At 41.8% G+C, this 16331-nt stretch overlaps 4 non-coding genes across 4 annotated transcripts; all 4 read left to right on the forward strand.

Moving 5' to 3' along the window:
* Positions 1 to 4708: 4708 nt before the first annotated feature.
* On the forward strand, positions 4709 to 4872 carry LOC135042362 (U1 spliceosomal RNA). The gene has a single exon (XR_010235505.1). It is a non-coding gene; the product is annotated as a U1 spliceosomal RNA (small nuclear RNA).
* A 152-nt stretch (positions 4873 to 5024) lies between these two features.
* On the forward strand, positions 5025 to 5187 carry LOC135042317 (U1 spliceosomal RNA). Its single transcript, XR_010235472.1, has one exon. It is a non-coding gene; the product is annotated as a U1 spliceosomal RNA (small nuclear RNA).
* A 674-nt stretch (positions 5188 to 5861) lies between these two features.
* LOC135042369 (U1 spliceosomal RNA) lies at positions 5862 to 6025 on the forward strand. The gene has a single exon (XR_010235512.1). It is a non-coding gene; the product is annotated as a U1 spliceosomal RNA (small nuclear RNA).
* Positions 6026 to 6175: 150 nt separating this feature from the next.
* LOC135042396 (U1 spliceosomal RNA) lies at positions 6176 to 6339 on the forward strand. Its single transcript, XR_010235536.1, has one exon. It is a non-coding gene; the product is annotated as a U1 spliceosomal RNA (small nuclear RNA).
* Positions 6340 to 16331: the final 9992 nt, after the last annotated feature.

Below are 16331 nucleotides of genomic sequence, written 5' to 3' on the forward strand. Positions count from 1 at the left end.
TTTTCACTCTCACTAGCTGGATGATACACAATCATTTGCATGTGCTCCACCTCCGACACACCACCCACCCAACCACCCAGTCACCAGAGCCACCCACAAACCAACTGGCTCCGTGATTTAATTTGCACAGTGTAGTCATCCAGGCAGCATGTCCTTCTCAATGGAAGGATCTCTGGTTCCATGGAATCTTCCGCATTGGAATGCTGCGGAACAAAAAGGATTTAAATATTCAGCTTGCTAGCATTCAATGTACCTGCGGCTTGGCTCTAGCACATGGGTCTTCATCCTGTGGCCCTCCAGCTGCTGTGAAACTACACATCCCAGCATGCCCTGCCACAGTTTTGCTATAAGGTATGCTAAAACTGAGGCAGGGCATGCTGGGATGTGTAGTTCCACAGCAGCTGGAGGGTCGCAGGTTGAAGACCCATGTTTTAGCATGCCTGTTCTATGATGCATGTTCCGTGATGTCACAATCAGCTTGGAATGGGGTGTCTAGCAGGCATTTGCTGACAGCCACTTAAGGGAGACACACATCAGGAGATGCAGCATATCGGAGGTCTTCGATGCCTTTCCAGCAAATGCACACCACCTGCTGCTGGTCTGGACACAAAACAATGCCCACAATCGAAGTCCCAAAATGCCCAACTACAGGATTCATGTAAGTAGTGAATTTAGGAATGAATTTAGAAGTAGGAAATTAAGTTAGTTCACAAGTACATTCAAATTCAGATCTAAAGTCTAGGTAGGCCTCACGTCCTGGCAGCCGCCAGCATTTAAAAATGCCTTGATTAGAGGTACGGAATTAAATGTAGATAAGAAGTAGACACAAAATAAGACTCCGCAGAGCAGTTATCAGGTGTTTTTATCAATTGTTGCATTTAAAAAATCAAGCAATTAGGGAACACAATGTTGCAACAATGTAACCCTATTTGCAAAATAGTACTAAATAAGTTTGTCGATGTAAGACATTTGCAAAGGCGCATCCAAAACACGCTGGAAAATGCTACTGAATCTGTTTTTGGAGGCTAGAATAGGAAATGTGCATCGGTCCTACAAGTACTGAAAGCTCTTCTCCCATCTCCCTTTTCTGAAAAGCCATTTAATATATGGTTCCCAGATAGGGGACATATCAGATATTGCCTTTCAAAAGCAGCAAATATCATACCACTTCTATTGCCATCAAAGATAAACATTGATTGTTTTCAGATATTGGATTGAAAAAGCAGTCTTTATTGACATAAAGAAGCAAAAAAACATACATAAACATTACACACATAAGTACTGTGTTGCAGCACAGCCAAAACACAATACAAATGCTGTCGGTATAGTACAGTTCAAGAACTACAGCACAGGTCAGCCTACACTATAAATCATGAACTGCACTATACATTTAAACAATACAATAGTTAATAAGGCTATGGGTGTGGAGTGTAAGAGGGTGACGGAATCACAAGCCCAAAGCTTTATTGAAAGACAGACACATATAAAGGGAGGATTAATAAATACAAAGATACCCTTTACTATAGAATGTAGTCCAATCCGGTCTTTCAACTCTTCCACAACTGAAAAACGGATAGTGTTCCCAAGCCTTCCATCCTGGAATATCTTCAGTCTCTCGCCAATGAAGAAAACAATCCCTCCAGCAGACTCTTCAACCACAATACAATATCACAGCCAAAAGAGCGAGAAGCAACTACACTTGCGTTTAAACAAAATGGCTAAAACTTAGTGAAAGTGCAGTGCACCAAAACATAAGCTGACACAATCATGGAGAATGCGCCAGCATATATGCTCTTCTGTCTATATTTTCCAAACCTGCTCTTGTCCCCTCCAGTTGCTCCATGTAGATTTGACGTCTGGCAAGGTGCATAACTCACTGACAAGCAGGCACACTCCTGCATGAGTTTTCTCTCTCACTAGCTGGATGATACACATTCATTTGCATGTGCTCCACCTCCGACACACCGCCCACCCAACCACCCAGTCACCAGAGCCACCCACAAGCCAACTGGCTCCGTGATTTAATTTGCACAGTGCAGTCATCCAGGCAGCATGTCCTTCTCAATGGAATAATCTCTGGTTCCATGGAATCTTCCGCATTGGAATGCTGCGGAACAAAAAGGATTTAAACATTCAGCTTGCTAGCATTCAATGTACCTGCGGTTTGGTTCTAGCACATGGGTCTTCATCCTGTTGCCCTCCAGCTGCTGTGAAACTACACATCCCAGCATGCCCTGCTACAGTTTTGCTTTTAAGGTATGCTAAAACTGAGGCAGGGCATGCTGGGATATGTAGTTCCACAGCAGCTGGAGGGTCGCAGGTTGAAGACCCATGTTCTAGCATGCCTGTTCTATGATGCATGTTCCGTGATGTCACAATCAGCTTGGAATGGGGTGTCTAGCATGCATTTGCTGACAGCCACTTGAGGCAGACACACATCAGGAGATGCAGCATATCGGAGGTCTTCGATGCCTTTCCAGCAAATGCACACCACCAGCTGCTGGTCTGGACACAAAACAATGCCCACAATTGAAGGCTCAAAATGCCCAACTACAGGATTAATGTAAGTAGTGAATTTAGGAATGAATTTAGAAGTAGGAAATTAAGTTAGTTCACAAGTACATTCAAATTCAGATCTAAAGACTAGGTAGGCCTCACGTCCTGGCAGCACCCAGCATTTAAAAATGCCTTGATTATAGGTAGGGAATTAAATGTAGATAAGAAGTAGACACAAAAGAAGACTCCACAGAGCAATTATCAGGTGTCTTTATCAATTTTTGCATTTAAAAAATCAAGCAATTAGGGAACACAATGTTGCGACAATGTAACCCTATTTGCAAAATAGTACTAAATAAGTTTGTCGATGTAAGACATTTGCAAAGGCGCAAACAAAACACGCTGGAAAATGCAACTGAATCTGTTTTTGGAGGTTAGAATAGATGCAGGATCAAGTAGCTCAATGGGTAGGGTGTTTGATTAGAATTTAACAGGTTATAGGTTTGAATCCTGGGTATGATAGTTTGAGGTGTTATTTAATAAAGTATGTTTATATATTAGTCACACATGGCTTACTTGTACAAATGGCATGTCACCAGTTAGTGCTGACTGCTGATATGCCATTTACACAAACATGCCATGTGTGACTGTATATGCATTTAAGGAGGGCACCCCTGCAAAACCACAAACCATTGATTGTCAAGTATACTAGATATATCTTCATATCTCATGTGCTTTCTCTGAGACCAATCTTGTTATGCCCCTTCCCCACAAGGCATGCGCCTTTTGTCCATATTGCAAAAATGGGGGGGAGGGCATATAATTCTCTGTCACAGGGCACCAAAAAGTCTAGTTATGGCTCTGGTATGCATTATGTAATCTGGCAGACCATCTCTCCAACACTGGCTGGTTGGAATAGAAATCCGGTTATCTATGTGAGCAAATGACCATCAACGATTTACTCTCAAACACTAAAAAATGGACAAAAATGGTCCCCTAAACAAATTGGTTAAATTTTGGGTTTAACCAATTTGTGTAATGACCATTTTTGACCACTTTTCTAGTGTTTGGGAGCAAATGGTTAATTGACATTTGCTCCTATACATTACCAGATTTTCATTCCATCCATCCAGACTGGATAGATAGCCTGACAGATAATTGTGTAGTGTACGCCCAGGATAACTGTTAGTCATGCTTTATTTTATGGCGGCACATAAATGGGTGGACAGATCCAGGGCAAGCACTGCCCACTCATGCATAGTTGTCAACTGATGTGAAGTTCCAGGGGGCAATCTCAGTTATAAAGAGAAGTATCTGGAAATTGTCCCTAGTTAAAAAAAAAAAAAATTGATCAACTCCATTTATTTAGTATGATATCCCAGGTGATAGGATGCCGGCAGTCAGAACAACATACTTTATTAAATAACACATCTCAAACTACCATACCCAGGATTCAAACCTATAACCTGTTGAATTCTAATCAAACACCCTACCTATTGAGCTATTTGATCCTGCATAAAAATTGTGAACATTATATGAAGCTATTGGTACTTTGCAAAAAAAAAGAATCAGCATTACAACGCAGCAGATCCATGCAGTTTGCAGCCACACACTACATGTATCTGCTCAGCCACAATGCTGATTATTTCTTCACAAAGTACAAGGTGAGCTCCAAACAGAATTCTCTAGCTTAGAATTATACCTTTCTTTGCCAAACCTAGAAGTCGGGCCCCCCACCCTGGGATCCCCCAGAGGGAGGCCTGCACCGTCATGTGGCAGGCTTGTCCGTTTTGGAAGCAGGCTGATGGGCAGCCCAGGATTGCTTCAGTCTGGGCTTGGCAGGTCTGGAAACATGAGCTTGCTTTGGGTATGCCTGACCTTGGGTACGCTTTACCTGGAGGATGAAAGGGCCAAGAAAAGTACTTTTAGCCTTCTGCGTGGTAGGAGTCATACTAGGTAGGCAAGCTGTTTTAGCAGTAGCCAGATCAGCTACAATCTTATTGAGGTCTTCTCCAAAAGGAGATTCAACTGAGGCAGCACAAGGGAACTCTCATCTGGGGACAACAACTGCAGGGAGAACACATATTTTCAGATGAACATGGTAGGGCAGAAGGCTGCCTAATACTGAAGCACCCCCAAACAACAAATCAAATGCAACTTACTTGACAGAGATGTGCCTGAGCAACGGCCCTCCCCAGCCCTATCCCAAATCATACTTATTTTGCATAGGAGATACCATGGTCATGAAGATTGTTCTCCCAGGGTTAGGTTCATTCATTGCATTCTGGGTATGCTGACCCCTGTGATTTCCCCAAATGTGGGAAACTCGACTGCATTATTTGTGGTAGTGGGGGACTGTGTTTGTGCTTTCCTCTGGTCAGCTCTGGTAAAATTCAGATTTCTTTGTCTCAGATCTTCCTCTAGCCTTGTTCTTCTTTCGAGAGTTCCCTTGTGCTGCCTCAGTTGGATCTCCTTCACTTGACAGGGGGGTGCCCGAGCAGCGACCCTCCCCAGCTCTAGCCCAACTCCTACTTACCTGCCAGGTGAGATACTATGATCATGAAGTTGCTTCTCCCAGGGCAAGGCTCACCCATTGCACTCTGGGTGTGCTGCCCCTGCGATTTCCCCAAATGTGGGAAACTTGACTGCATAATTTGAGTTTTCCCTGGTCGGCTCTCATGTAATTCAGATCTCTTTGTCTCAGGTCTCTCTCCAGCCTAGTTTGCTGTCTGGTTCCACTTCTTTTTTCTTGAGCCCCTCCCTTCTATACCCTTGTGCACTATCCTGACTTCTCCTCCCGTCTGCTTACTTTGTGCCTCCCAATGCACAATGCAAACTGCGGGTAGTGCTGCAGGGCCCACACCCTTTTACTTGCTTTACAGAGCAGCTCTGGAGCTGTTACAGTGCCCAGCTGCTGCAAGAAATCAGCTTGAATGCTTCAGGGGCTGGTGAATGGCCAACATGAGCCCCACACCGAAGGAGGGTGGGGGTGCTTAATGCGAACTTGGGGTCATCCAAGCACCACAAAAGGCCTCCATGCCCTGCACGCTCCTTTTCTCTTTTCATATGCAGACGAGGGTTGAAGCCAACTTTGACCCACTGCTTGGATGACATCACCATATTCAAATCCATCTGCTGCAGGCCATCCCCCAGGAATGCTTGCACTAGTTGTTGCATTTGGTTTGTTGTTTGGGGGTGCTTCAGTATTAGGCAGCCTTCTGCCACCCCATGTTCATCTGAAAATATGTGTTCTCCCTGCAGTTGTTGTCCCCAGATGAGAGTTCCCTTGTGCTGCCTCAGTTGAATCTCCTTTACTTGACAGAGATGTGCCTGAGCAGCGGCCCTCCCCTGCCCTATCCCAAATCATACTTATTTTGCATAGGAGATACTATTGTCATGAAGATTGTTTTCCCAGGGTGAGGTTCATTCATTGCATTCTGGGTATGCTGACCCCTGTGATTTCCCCAAATGTGGGAAACTCGACTGCATTATTTGTGGTAGTGGTGGACTGTGTTTGTGCTTTCCTCTGGTCAGCTCTGGTAAAGTCAGATTTCTTTGTCTCAGATCTTCCTCTAGCCTTGTTCTTCTTTTGAGAGTTCCCTTGTGCTGCCTCAGTTGGATCTCCTTCACTTGAAAGGTAGTGCCCGAGCAGCGACCCTCCCCAGCTCTAGCCCAACTCCTACTAACCTGCCAGGTGAGATACTATGATCATGAAGGTGCTTCTCCCAGGGCAAGGCTCACCCATTGCACTCTGGGTGTGCTGCCCCTTGCGATTTCCCCAAATGTGGGAAACTTGACTGCATAATTTGTGTTTCCCCTGGACGGCTCTCGTATAATTCAGATCTCTTTGTCTCAGGTCTCTCTCCAGCCTAGTATGCTGTCTGTTTCCACTTCTCTTTTCTTGAGCCCCTCCCTTCTATAACCTTGTGCACTATCCTGACTTCTCCTCCCGTCTGCTTACTTTGTGCCTTCCAATGCACAATGCAAACTACAGGTAGTGCTGCAGGGCCCACACCCTTTTACTTGCCTTACAGAGCAGCTCTGGAGCTGTTACAGTACCCAGCTGCTGCAAGAAATCAGCTTGAATGCTTCAGGGGCTGGGGCATGGCCAACATGAGCCCCACACCGAAGGAGGGTGGGGGTGTTTAATGCGAACTAGGGGTCATCCAAGCGTCGCAAAAGGCCGCCATGCCCTGCATATCCCTTTTCTCTTTTCATAAGCAGACGAGGGTTGAAGCCAACTTTGACCCACTGCTTGGATGACATCACTTGCTGCCTTTCCAATGAAGCAAGTTTAATTTAGTAATAGGTGAAAAACCATCCCTACAAAGGTGTTAATCAGATACTTGGCTTTGTGGACACTTTTCAGAGAACAAATTAGTTAGCATAAAAATAAAGCCAGAAAATGAAGAGCTGTTTAATCACTCAATTGGATTTTTCTGCAAGCGTATTTCTTTTTCTCTGCAACCCACTGCTAAGTTGTGCTTCCTAGCTGTTCTTTTATAAAATCACTTAATCAAATCTAACTCTGATTACATCAGAGTAGGCCAGGTACCCTACACCATAAGAGGGGGTTTGAAATTTTGACTTGTCTACTTAAAGATCACCAAAATCTGATGACATGGTCAATAACATCCCTGGGTGGGATTGAACCACCAACCCTTTGGTTAATAACCAAACACACTAACCGATTGCACCACCGAGACACTTTGCAAAAGTACATACTGACAAAGGCTAATAAGCATTCATCTAGAACGTTTCCTAGAAAACTTTAAAAAGTCAATAATCTGGAGAGTTTTTGTAAGATGTTTCTTCCATCAACCAATGAAGAAACGCATTGGTACTTTCCCATGATGAGTGAGTGCTTCAGGATCTCTTGCACTTACATGTGCAGCAGAGTACTGCAATGGAAGCATGCTGGGCCCCTTAACCCAGAGGTAGGCAGATTGAAACTATCCTCTGCTATATGCATTTTTTTTTGTTAATTAAAGTAATCCAAAACTGGGATTGATATTTTTGCTCTTTTATTTTTACTTAAAGTACAATAACTTTTACCATTTTAATTTGTTTTAATAGTATATTGACAGTATTGTTTTCTTTCAAAAATCCACTTAATTTTCTTTACCCTATTATTAAAATGGTAATTGACAAAAACAAACTACATTGTCACCAGAAGAGCAATACAAAATGTACAAGTGATATATTAAAATCATCTTTCCAGCTTGAATTTCAATGATGCATTGGGGCAACGATTTTGTGAGAAACATCTTCACCCTTAAATAAAGATTTTCTTAATTCCTTACCTGTGTGCTAATTAGATATCACCTTGTTTTCACATTAAACAGACTTCCACATGAGAAAGCAGCAAGGATGCAGTGGCGTTAATGTTTCCTGGTGTCAACCTGTATTATTTCAGGAGATATTGAAATGAGGATGCATCTTGCTGCCTTTCCAATGAAGCAAGTTTAATTTAGTAATAGGTGAAAAACCATCCCTACAAAGATGTTAATCAGATACTTGGCTTTGTGGACACTTTTCAGAGAACAAATTTGTTAGCATAAAAATAAAGCCAGAAAATGAAGAGCTGTTTAATCACTCAATTGGATTTTTTTGCCAGCATATTTCTTTTTCTCTGCAAACCACTGCTAAATTGTGCTTCCTAGCTGTTTTTATAAAATCACTGAATCAAATCTAACTCTGATTACATCAGAGAAGGCCAGGTACCCTACACCATAACAGGGGTTTTTGAAATTTTGACTTGTCTACTTAAAGATCACCAAAATCTGATAACAAGGTCAATTACATCCCTGGGTGGGATTGAACCACCAACCTTTTGGTTAATAGCCGTACACACTAACTGATTGCGCCACAGCAACACTTTGCAAAAGTATATACTGACAAAGGCTAATAAGCATTCATCTAGAACGTTTCCTTGAAAAACTTTAAATAGTCAATAATCTGGAGAGTTTTTGTAAGATGTTTCTTCCATCAACCAATGAAGAAACACATTGGTACTTTCCCATGATGAGTGAGTGCTTCAGGATCTCTTGCAGTTACATGTGCAGCAGAGTACTGTAATGGAAGCATGCTGGGTCCATAGCACAGAGGTAGGCAGATTGAAACTATCCTCTGCTATATGCGTTTTTTTTTTGTTAATTAAAGTAATCCAAAACTGGGATTGATATTTTTGCTTTTTTATTTTTACTTAAAGTACAATAACTTTTACCATTTTCATTTGTTTTAATAGTATATTGACAGTATTGTTTTCTTTCAAAAATCCACTTAATTTTCTTTACCCGATTATTAAAATGGTAATTGACAAAAACAAACTACATTGTCACCAGAAGAGCAATACAAAATGTACAAGTGATATATTAAAATCATCTTTCCAGCTTGAATTTCAATGATGCATTGGGGCAACGATTTTGTGAGAAACATCTTCACCCTTAAATAAAGATTTTCTTAATTCCTAACCTGTGTGCTAATTAGATATCACCTTGTTTTCACATTAAACAGACTTCCACATGAGAAAGCACAAAGGATGCAGTGGCGTTAATGTTTCCTGGTGTCAACCTGTATTATTTCAGTAGATATTGAAATGAGGATGCATCTTGCTGCCTTTCCAATGAAGCAAGTTTAATTTAGTAATAGGTTAAAAACCATCCCTACAAAGGTGTTAATCAGAAACTTGGCTTTGTGGACACTTTTCAGAGAACAAATTTGTTAGCATAAAAATAAAGCCAGAAAATGAAGAGCTGTTTAATCACTCAATTGGATTTTTTTGCCAGCATATTTCTTTTTCTCTGCAACCCACTGCTAAATTGTGCTTCCTAGCTGTTTTTATAAAATCACTGAATCAAATCTAACTCTGATTACATCAGAGAAGGCCAGGTACCCTACACCATAAGAGGGGGTTTGAAATTTTGACTTGTCTACATAAAGATCACCAAAATCTGATAACAAGGTCAATTACGTCCCTGGGTGGGATTGAACCACCAACCTTTTGGTTAATAGCCTTACACAGTAACTGATTGCGCCACAGCAACACTTTGTAAAAGTCCATACTGACAAAGGCTAATAAGCATTCATCTAGAACGATTCCTAGAAACATTTTAAAAAGTCAATAATGTGGAGAGTTTTTGTAAGATGTTTCTTCCATCAACCAATGAAGAAACACATTGGTACTTTCCCATGATGAGTGAGTGCTTCAGGATCTCTTGCACTTACATGTGCAGCAGAGTACTGTAATGGAAGCATGCTGGGTCCATAACCCAGAGGTAGGCAGATTGAAACTATCCTTTGCTATATGCATTTTTTTTTTGTTCATTAAAGTAATCCAAAACTGGGATTGATATTTTAGCTTTTATTTTTACTTAAAGTACAATAACTTTTACCATTTTAATTTGTTTTAGTGCAAATGGCATATCAGCAGTCAGCACTAACTGGTGACATGCCATTTGTACAAGTAAGCAATGTGTGACTAATATATAAACATGCTTTATTAAATAACATCTCAAACTATCATACCCAGGATTCAAACCTATAACCTGTTGAATTCTAATCAAACACCCTACCCATGGAGCTACTTGATCCTGCATCTTTTCTAACCTCCAAAAACAGATTCAGTTGCATTTTCCAGCGTGTTTTGTTTGCGCCTTTGCAAATGTCTTACATCGACAAACTTATTTAGTACTATTTTGCAAATAGGGTTACATTGTCGCAACATTGTGTTCCCTAATTGCTTGATTTTTTAAATGCAACAATTGATAAAGACACCTGATAATTGCTCTGTGGAGTCTTATTTTGTGTTTTGTGTTTAGTCTTTAGATCTGAATTTGAATGTACTTGTGAACTAACTTAATTTCCTACTTCTAAATTCATTCCTAAATTCACTACTTACATGAATCCTGTAGTTGGGCATTTTGGGACTTCGATTGTGGGCATTGTTTTGTGTCCAGACCAGCAGCAGGTGGTGTGCATTTGCTGGAAAGGCATCGAAGACCTCCGATATGCTGCATCTCCTGATGTGTGTCTCCCTCAAGTGGCTGTCAGCAAATGCCTGCTAGACACCCCATTCCAAGCTGATTGTGACATCATGGAACATGCATCATAGAACAGGCATGCTAAAACATGGGTCTTCAACCTGCGACCCTCCAGCTGCTGTGGAACTACACATCCCAGCATGCCCTGCCTCAGTTTTAGCATACCTTAATAGCAAAACTGTGGCAGGGCATGCTGGGATGTGTAGTTTCACAGCAGCTGGAGGGCCACAGGATGAAGACCCATGTGCTAGAGCCAAGCCGCAGGTACATTGAATGCTAGCAAGCTGAATATTTAAATCCTTTTTGTTCCGCAGCATTCCAATGCGGAAGATTCCATGGAACCAGAGATCCTTCCATTGAGAAGGACATGCTGCCTGGATGACTACACTGTGCAAATTAAATCACGGAGCCAGTTGGCTTGTGGGTGGCTCTGGTGACTGGGTGGTTGGGTGGGTGGTGTGTCGGAAGTGGAGCGCATGCAAATGATTGTGTATCATCCAGCTAGTGAGAGAGAAAACTCATGCAGGAGTGTGCCTGCTTGTCAGTGGGTTATGCACCTTGCCAGACGTTAAATCTACATAGAGCAGCTGGAGGGGACAAGAGCAGGTTTGCAAAATATAGATAGAAGAGCATATATGCTGGCGCATTCTCCATGATTGTGTCAGCTTATGTTTTGGTGCACTGCACTTTCCTCCACTAAGTTTTAGCCATTTTTGTTAAGCTCAAGTGTAGTTGCTTCTCGGCCTTTTGGCTGTGATCTTGTATCGTGGTTGAAGGGTCTGCTGGAGGGAGGGATTGTTTTCTTCATTGGCGAAAAACCAAAGATATTCCAGGATGGAAGGCTTGGGAACACTATCTGTTTTTCAGTTGTGGAAGAGCACAGAGGTCGGATTGGACTACATTCTATAGTAAAGGATATCTTTCTATTTATTGACCCTCCCCTTATATGTGTCTGTGTTACAATAAAGCTTCGGTTTTGTGAATCCCTCACCCTCTTACACTCCACACCCATAGCCTTATTAACTGTTGTATTATTGTATAGTTTAAATGTATAGTGCAGTTCATGATTTATAGTGTAGACTGGCCTGTGCTGTAGTTCTTGAACTGTACTATACCGTCAGCATTTGTATTGTGTTTTGGCTGTGCTGCAACACTGTATTTATGTGTGCAATGTTTATGTATGTTTTTTTTTATGTCAATAAAGACTGCTTTTTCAAGCCAATATCTGAAAACAATCAATGTTTATCTTTGATGGCAATAAAAGTGGTATGATATTTGATGCTTTTGAAATCCAATATCTGATATGTCCCCTATCTGGGAACCATATATTAAATGGCTTTTCAGAAAAGGGAGATGGGAGAAGAGCTTTCAGTACTTGTAGGACCGATGCACATAAAGAAGCAAAAAAACATACATAAACATTACACACATAAGTACCCGCGTTGCGGCACAGCCAAAACACAATAGAAATGCTGATGGTATAGTACAGTTCAAGAACTACAGCACAGGCCAGCCTACACTATAAATCATGAACTGCACTATACATTTAAACTGTACAATAATACAACAGTTAATAAGGCTATGGGTGTGGAGTGTAAGAGGGTGAGGGAATCACAAGCCCGAAGCTTTATTGAAAGACTGACACATATAAAGGGAGGATTAATAAATAGAAAGACATCCTTTACTATAGAATGTAGTCCAATCCGGTCTTTCAACTCTTTCACAATTGAAAAACGGATAGTGTTCCCAAGCCTTCCATCCTGGAATATCTTTGGTCTTTCGCCAATGAAGAAAGCAATCCCTCCCTCCAGCAGACCCTTCAACCACAATACAAGATCACAGCCAAAAGGCCGAGAAGCAACTACACTTGAGCTTAACAAAAATGGCTAAAACTTAGTGGAGGAAAGTGCAGTGCACCAAAACATAAGCTGACACAATCATGGAGAATGCGCCAGCATATATGCTCTTCTATCTATATTTTGCAAACATGCTCTTGTCCCCTCCAGCTGCTCTATGTAGATTTAACGTCTGGCAAGGTGCATAACCCACTGACAAGCAGGCACACTCCTGCATGAGTTTTCACTCTCACTAGCTGGATGATACACAATCATTTGCATGTGCTCCACCTCCGACACACCACCCACCCAACCACCCAGTCACCAGAGCCACCCACAAACCAACTGGCTCCGTGATTTAATTTGCACAGTGTAGTCATCCAGGCAGCATGTCCTTCTCAATGGAAGGATCTCTGGTTCCATGGAATCTTCCGCATTGGAATGCTGCGGAACAAAAAGGATTTAAATATTCAGCTTGCTAGCATTCAATGTACCTGCGGCTTGGCTCTAGCACATGGGTCTTCATCCTGTGGCCCTCCAGCTGCTGTGAAACTACACATCCCAGCACGCCCTGCCACAGTTTTGCTATAAGGTATGCTAAAACTGAGGCAGGGCATGCTGGGATGTGTAATTCTACAGCAGCTGGAGGGTCGCAGGTTGAAGACCCATGTTTTAGCATGCCTGTTCTATGATGCATGTTCCGTGATGTCACAATCAGCTTGGAATGGGGTGTCTAGCTGGCATTTGCTGACAGCCACTTGAGGGAGACACACATCAGGAGATGCAGCATATCGGAGGTCTTCGATGCCTTTCCAGCAAATGCACACCACCTGCTGCTGGTCTGGACACAAAACAATGCCCACAATCGAAGTCCCAAAATGCCCAACTACAGGATTCATGTAAGTAGTGAATTTAGGAATGAATTTAGAAGTAGGAAATTAAGTTAGTTCACAAGTACATTCAAATTCAGATCTAAAGTCTAGGTAGGCCTCACGTCCTGGCAGCCGCCAGCATTTAAAAATGCCTTGATTAGAGGTACGGAATTAAATGTAGATAAGAAGTAGACACAAAATAAGACTCCGCAGAGCAGTTATCAGGTGTTTTTATCAATTGTTGCATTTAAAAAATCAAGCAATTAGGGAACACAATGTTGCAACAATGTAACCCTATTTGCAAAATAGTACTAAATAAGTTTGTCGATGTAAGACATTTGCAAAGGCGCATCCAAAACACGCTGGAAAATGCAACTGAATCTGTTTTTGGAGGCTAGAATAGGAAATGTGCATCGGTCCTACAAGTACTGAAAGCTCTTCTCCCATCTCCCTTTTCTGAAAAGCCATTTAATATATGGTTCCCAGATAGGGGACATATCAGATATTGCCTTTCAAAAGCAGCAAATATCATACCACTTCTATTGCCATCAAAGATAAACATTGATTGTTTTCAGATATTGGATTGAAAAAGCAGTCTTTATTGACATAAAGAAGCAAAAAAACATATATAAACATTACACACATAAGTACTGTGTTGCAGCACAGCCAAATCACAATACAAATGCTGTCGGTATAGTACAGTTCAAGAACTACAGTACAGGTCAGCCTACACTATAAATCATGAACTGCACTATACATTTAAACAATACAATAGTTAATAAGGCTATGGGTGTGGAGTGTAAGAGGGTGACGGAATCACAAGCCCAAAGCTTTATTGAAAGACAGACACATATAAAGGGAGGATTAATAAATACAAAGATACCCTTTACTATAGAATGTAGTCCAATCCGGTCTTTCAACTCTTCCACAACTGAAAAACGGATAGTGTTCCCAAGCCTTCCATCCTGGAATATCTTCAGTCTCTCGCCAATGAAGAAAACAATCCCTCCAGCAGACTCTTCAACCACAATACAATATCACAGCCAAAAGAGCGAGAAGCAACTACACTTGCGTTTAAACAAAATGGCTAAAACTTAGTGGAGGAAAGTGCAGTGCACCAAAACATAAGCTGACACAATCATGGAGAATGCGCCAGCATATATGCTCTTCTGTCTATATTTTCCAAACCTGCTCTTGTCCCCTCCAGTTGCTCCATGTAGATTTGACGTCTGGCAAGGTGCATAACTCACTGACAAGCAGGCACACTCCTGCATGAGTTTTCTCTCTCACTAGCTGGATGATACACATTCATTTGCATGTGCTCCACCTCCGACACACCGCCCACCCAACCACCCAGTCACCAGAGCCACCCACAAGCCAACTGGCTCCGTGATTTAATTTGCACAGTGCAGTCATCCAGGCAGCATGTCCTTCTCAATGGAATAATCTCTGGTTCCATGGAATCTTCCGCATTGGAATGCTGCGGAACAAAAAGGATTTAAACATTCAGCTTGCTAGCATTCAATGTACCTGCGGTTTGGTTCTAGCACATGGGTCTTCATCCTGTGGCCCTCCAGCTGCTGTGAAACTACACATCCCAGCATGCCCTGCCACAGTTTTGCTATTAAGGTATGCTAAAACTGAGGCAGGGCATGCTGGGATATGTAGTTCCACAGCAGCTGGAGGGTCGCAGGTTGAAGACCCATGTTCTAGCATGCCTGTTCTATGATGCATGTTCCGTGATGTCACAATCAGCTTGGAATGGGGTGTCTAGCATGCATATGCTGACAGCCACTTGAGGCAGACACACATCAGGAGATGCAGCATATCGGAGGTCTTCGATGCCTTTCCAGCAAATGCACACCACCAGCTGCTGGTCTGGACACAAAACAATGCCCACAATTGAAGGCTCAAAATGCCCAACTACAGGATTAATGTAAGTAGTGAATTTAGGAATGAATTTAGAAGTAGGAAATTAAGTTAGTTCACAAGTACATTCAAATTCAGATCTAAAGACTAGGTAGGCCTCACGTCCTGGCAGCACCCAGCATTTAAAAATGCCTTGATTATAGGTAGGGAATTAAATGTAGATAAGAAGTAGACACAAAAGAAGACTCCACAGAGCAATTATCAGGTGTCTTTATCAATTTTTGCATTTAAAAAATCAAGCAATTAGGGAACACAATGTTGCGACAATGTAACCCTATTTGCAAAATAGTACTAAATAAGTTTGTCGATGTAAGACATTTGCAAAGGCGCAAACAAAACACGCTGGAAAATGCAACTGAATCTGTTATTGGAGGTTAGAATAGATGCAGGATCAAGTAGCTCAATGGGTAGGGTGTTTGATTAGAATTTAACAGGTTATAGGTTTGAATCCTGGGTATGATAGTTTGAGGTGTTATTTAATAAAGTATGTTTATATATTAGTCACACATGGCTTACTTGTACAAATGGCATGTCACCAGTTAGTGCTGACTGCTGATATGCCATTTACACAAACATGCCATGTGTGACTGTATATGCATTTAAGGAGGGCACCCCTGCAATACCACAAACCATTGAGTGTCAAGTATACTAGATATATCTTCATATCTCATGTGCTTTCTCTGAGACCAATCTTGTTATGCCCCTTCCCCACAAGGCATGCGCCTTTTGTCCATATTGCAAAAATGGGGGGGAGGGCATATAATTCTCTGTCACAGGGCACCAAAAAGTCTAGTTATGGCTCTGGTATGCATTATGTAATCTGGCAGACCATCTCTCCAACACTGGCTGGTTGGAATAGAAATCCGGTTATCTATGTGAGCAAATGACCATCAACGATTTACTCTCAAACACTAAAAAATGGACAAAAATGGTCCCCTAAACAAATTGGTTAAATTTTGGGTTTAACCAATTTGTAATGACCATTTTTGACCACTTTTCTAGTGTTTGGGAGCAAATGGTTAATTGACATTTGCTCCTATACATTACCAGATTTTCATTCCATCCATCCAGACTGGATAGATAGCCTGACAGATAATTGTGTAGTGTACGCCCAGGATAACTGTTAGTCATGCTTTATTTTATGGCGGCACATAAAT

Source organism: Pseudophryne corroboree, unplaced genomic scaffold (assembly GCF_028390025.1).
Source record: "Pseudophryne corroboree isolate aPseCor3 unplaced genomic scaffold, aPseCor3.hap2 scaffold_823, whole genome shotgun sequence".
Lineage (NCBI taxonomy): Eukaryota > Metazoa > Chordata > Amphibia > Anura > Myobatrachidae > Pseudophryne > Pseudophryne corroboree.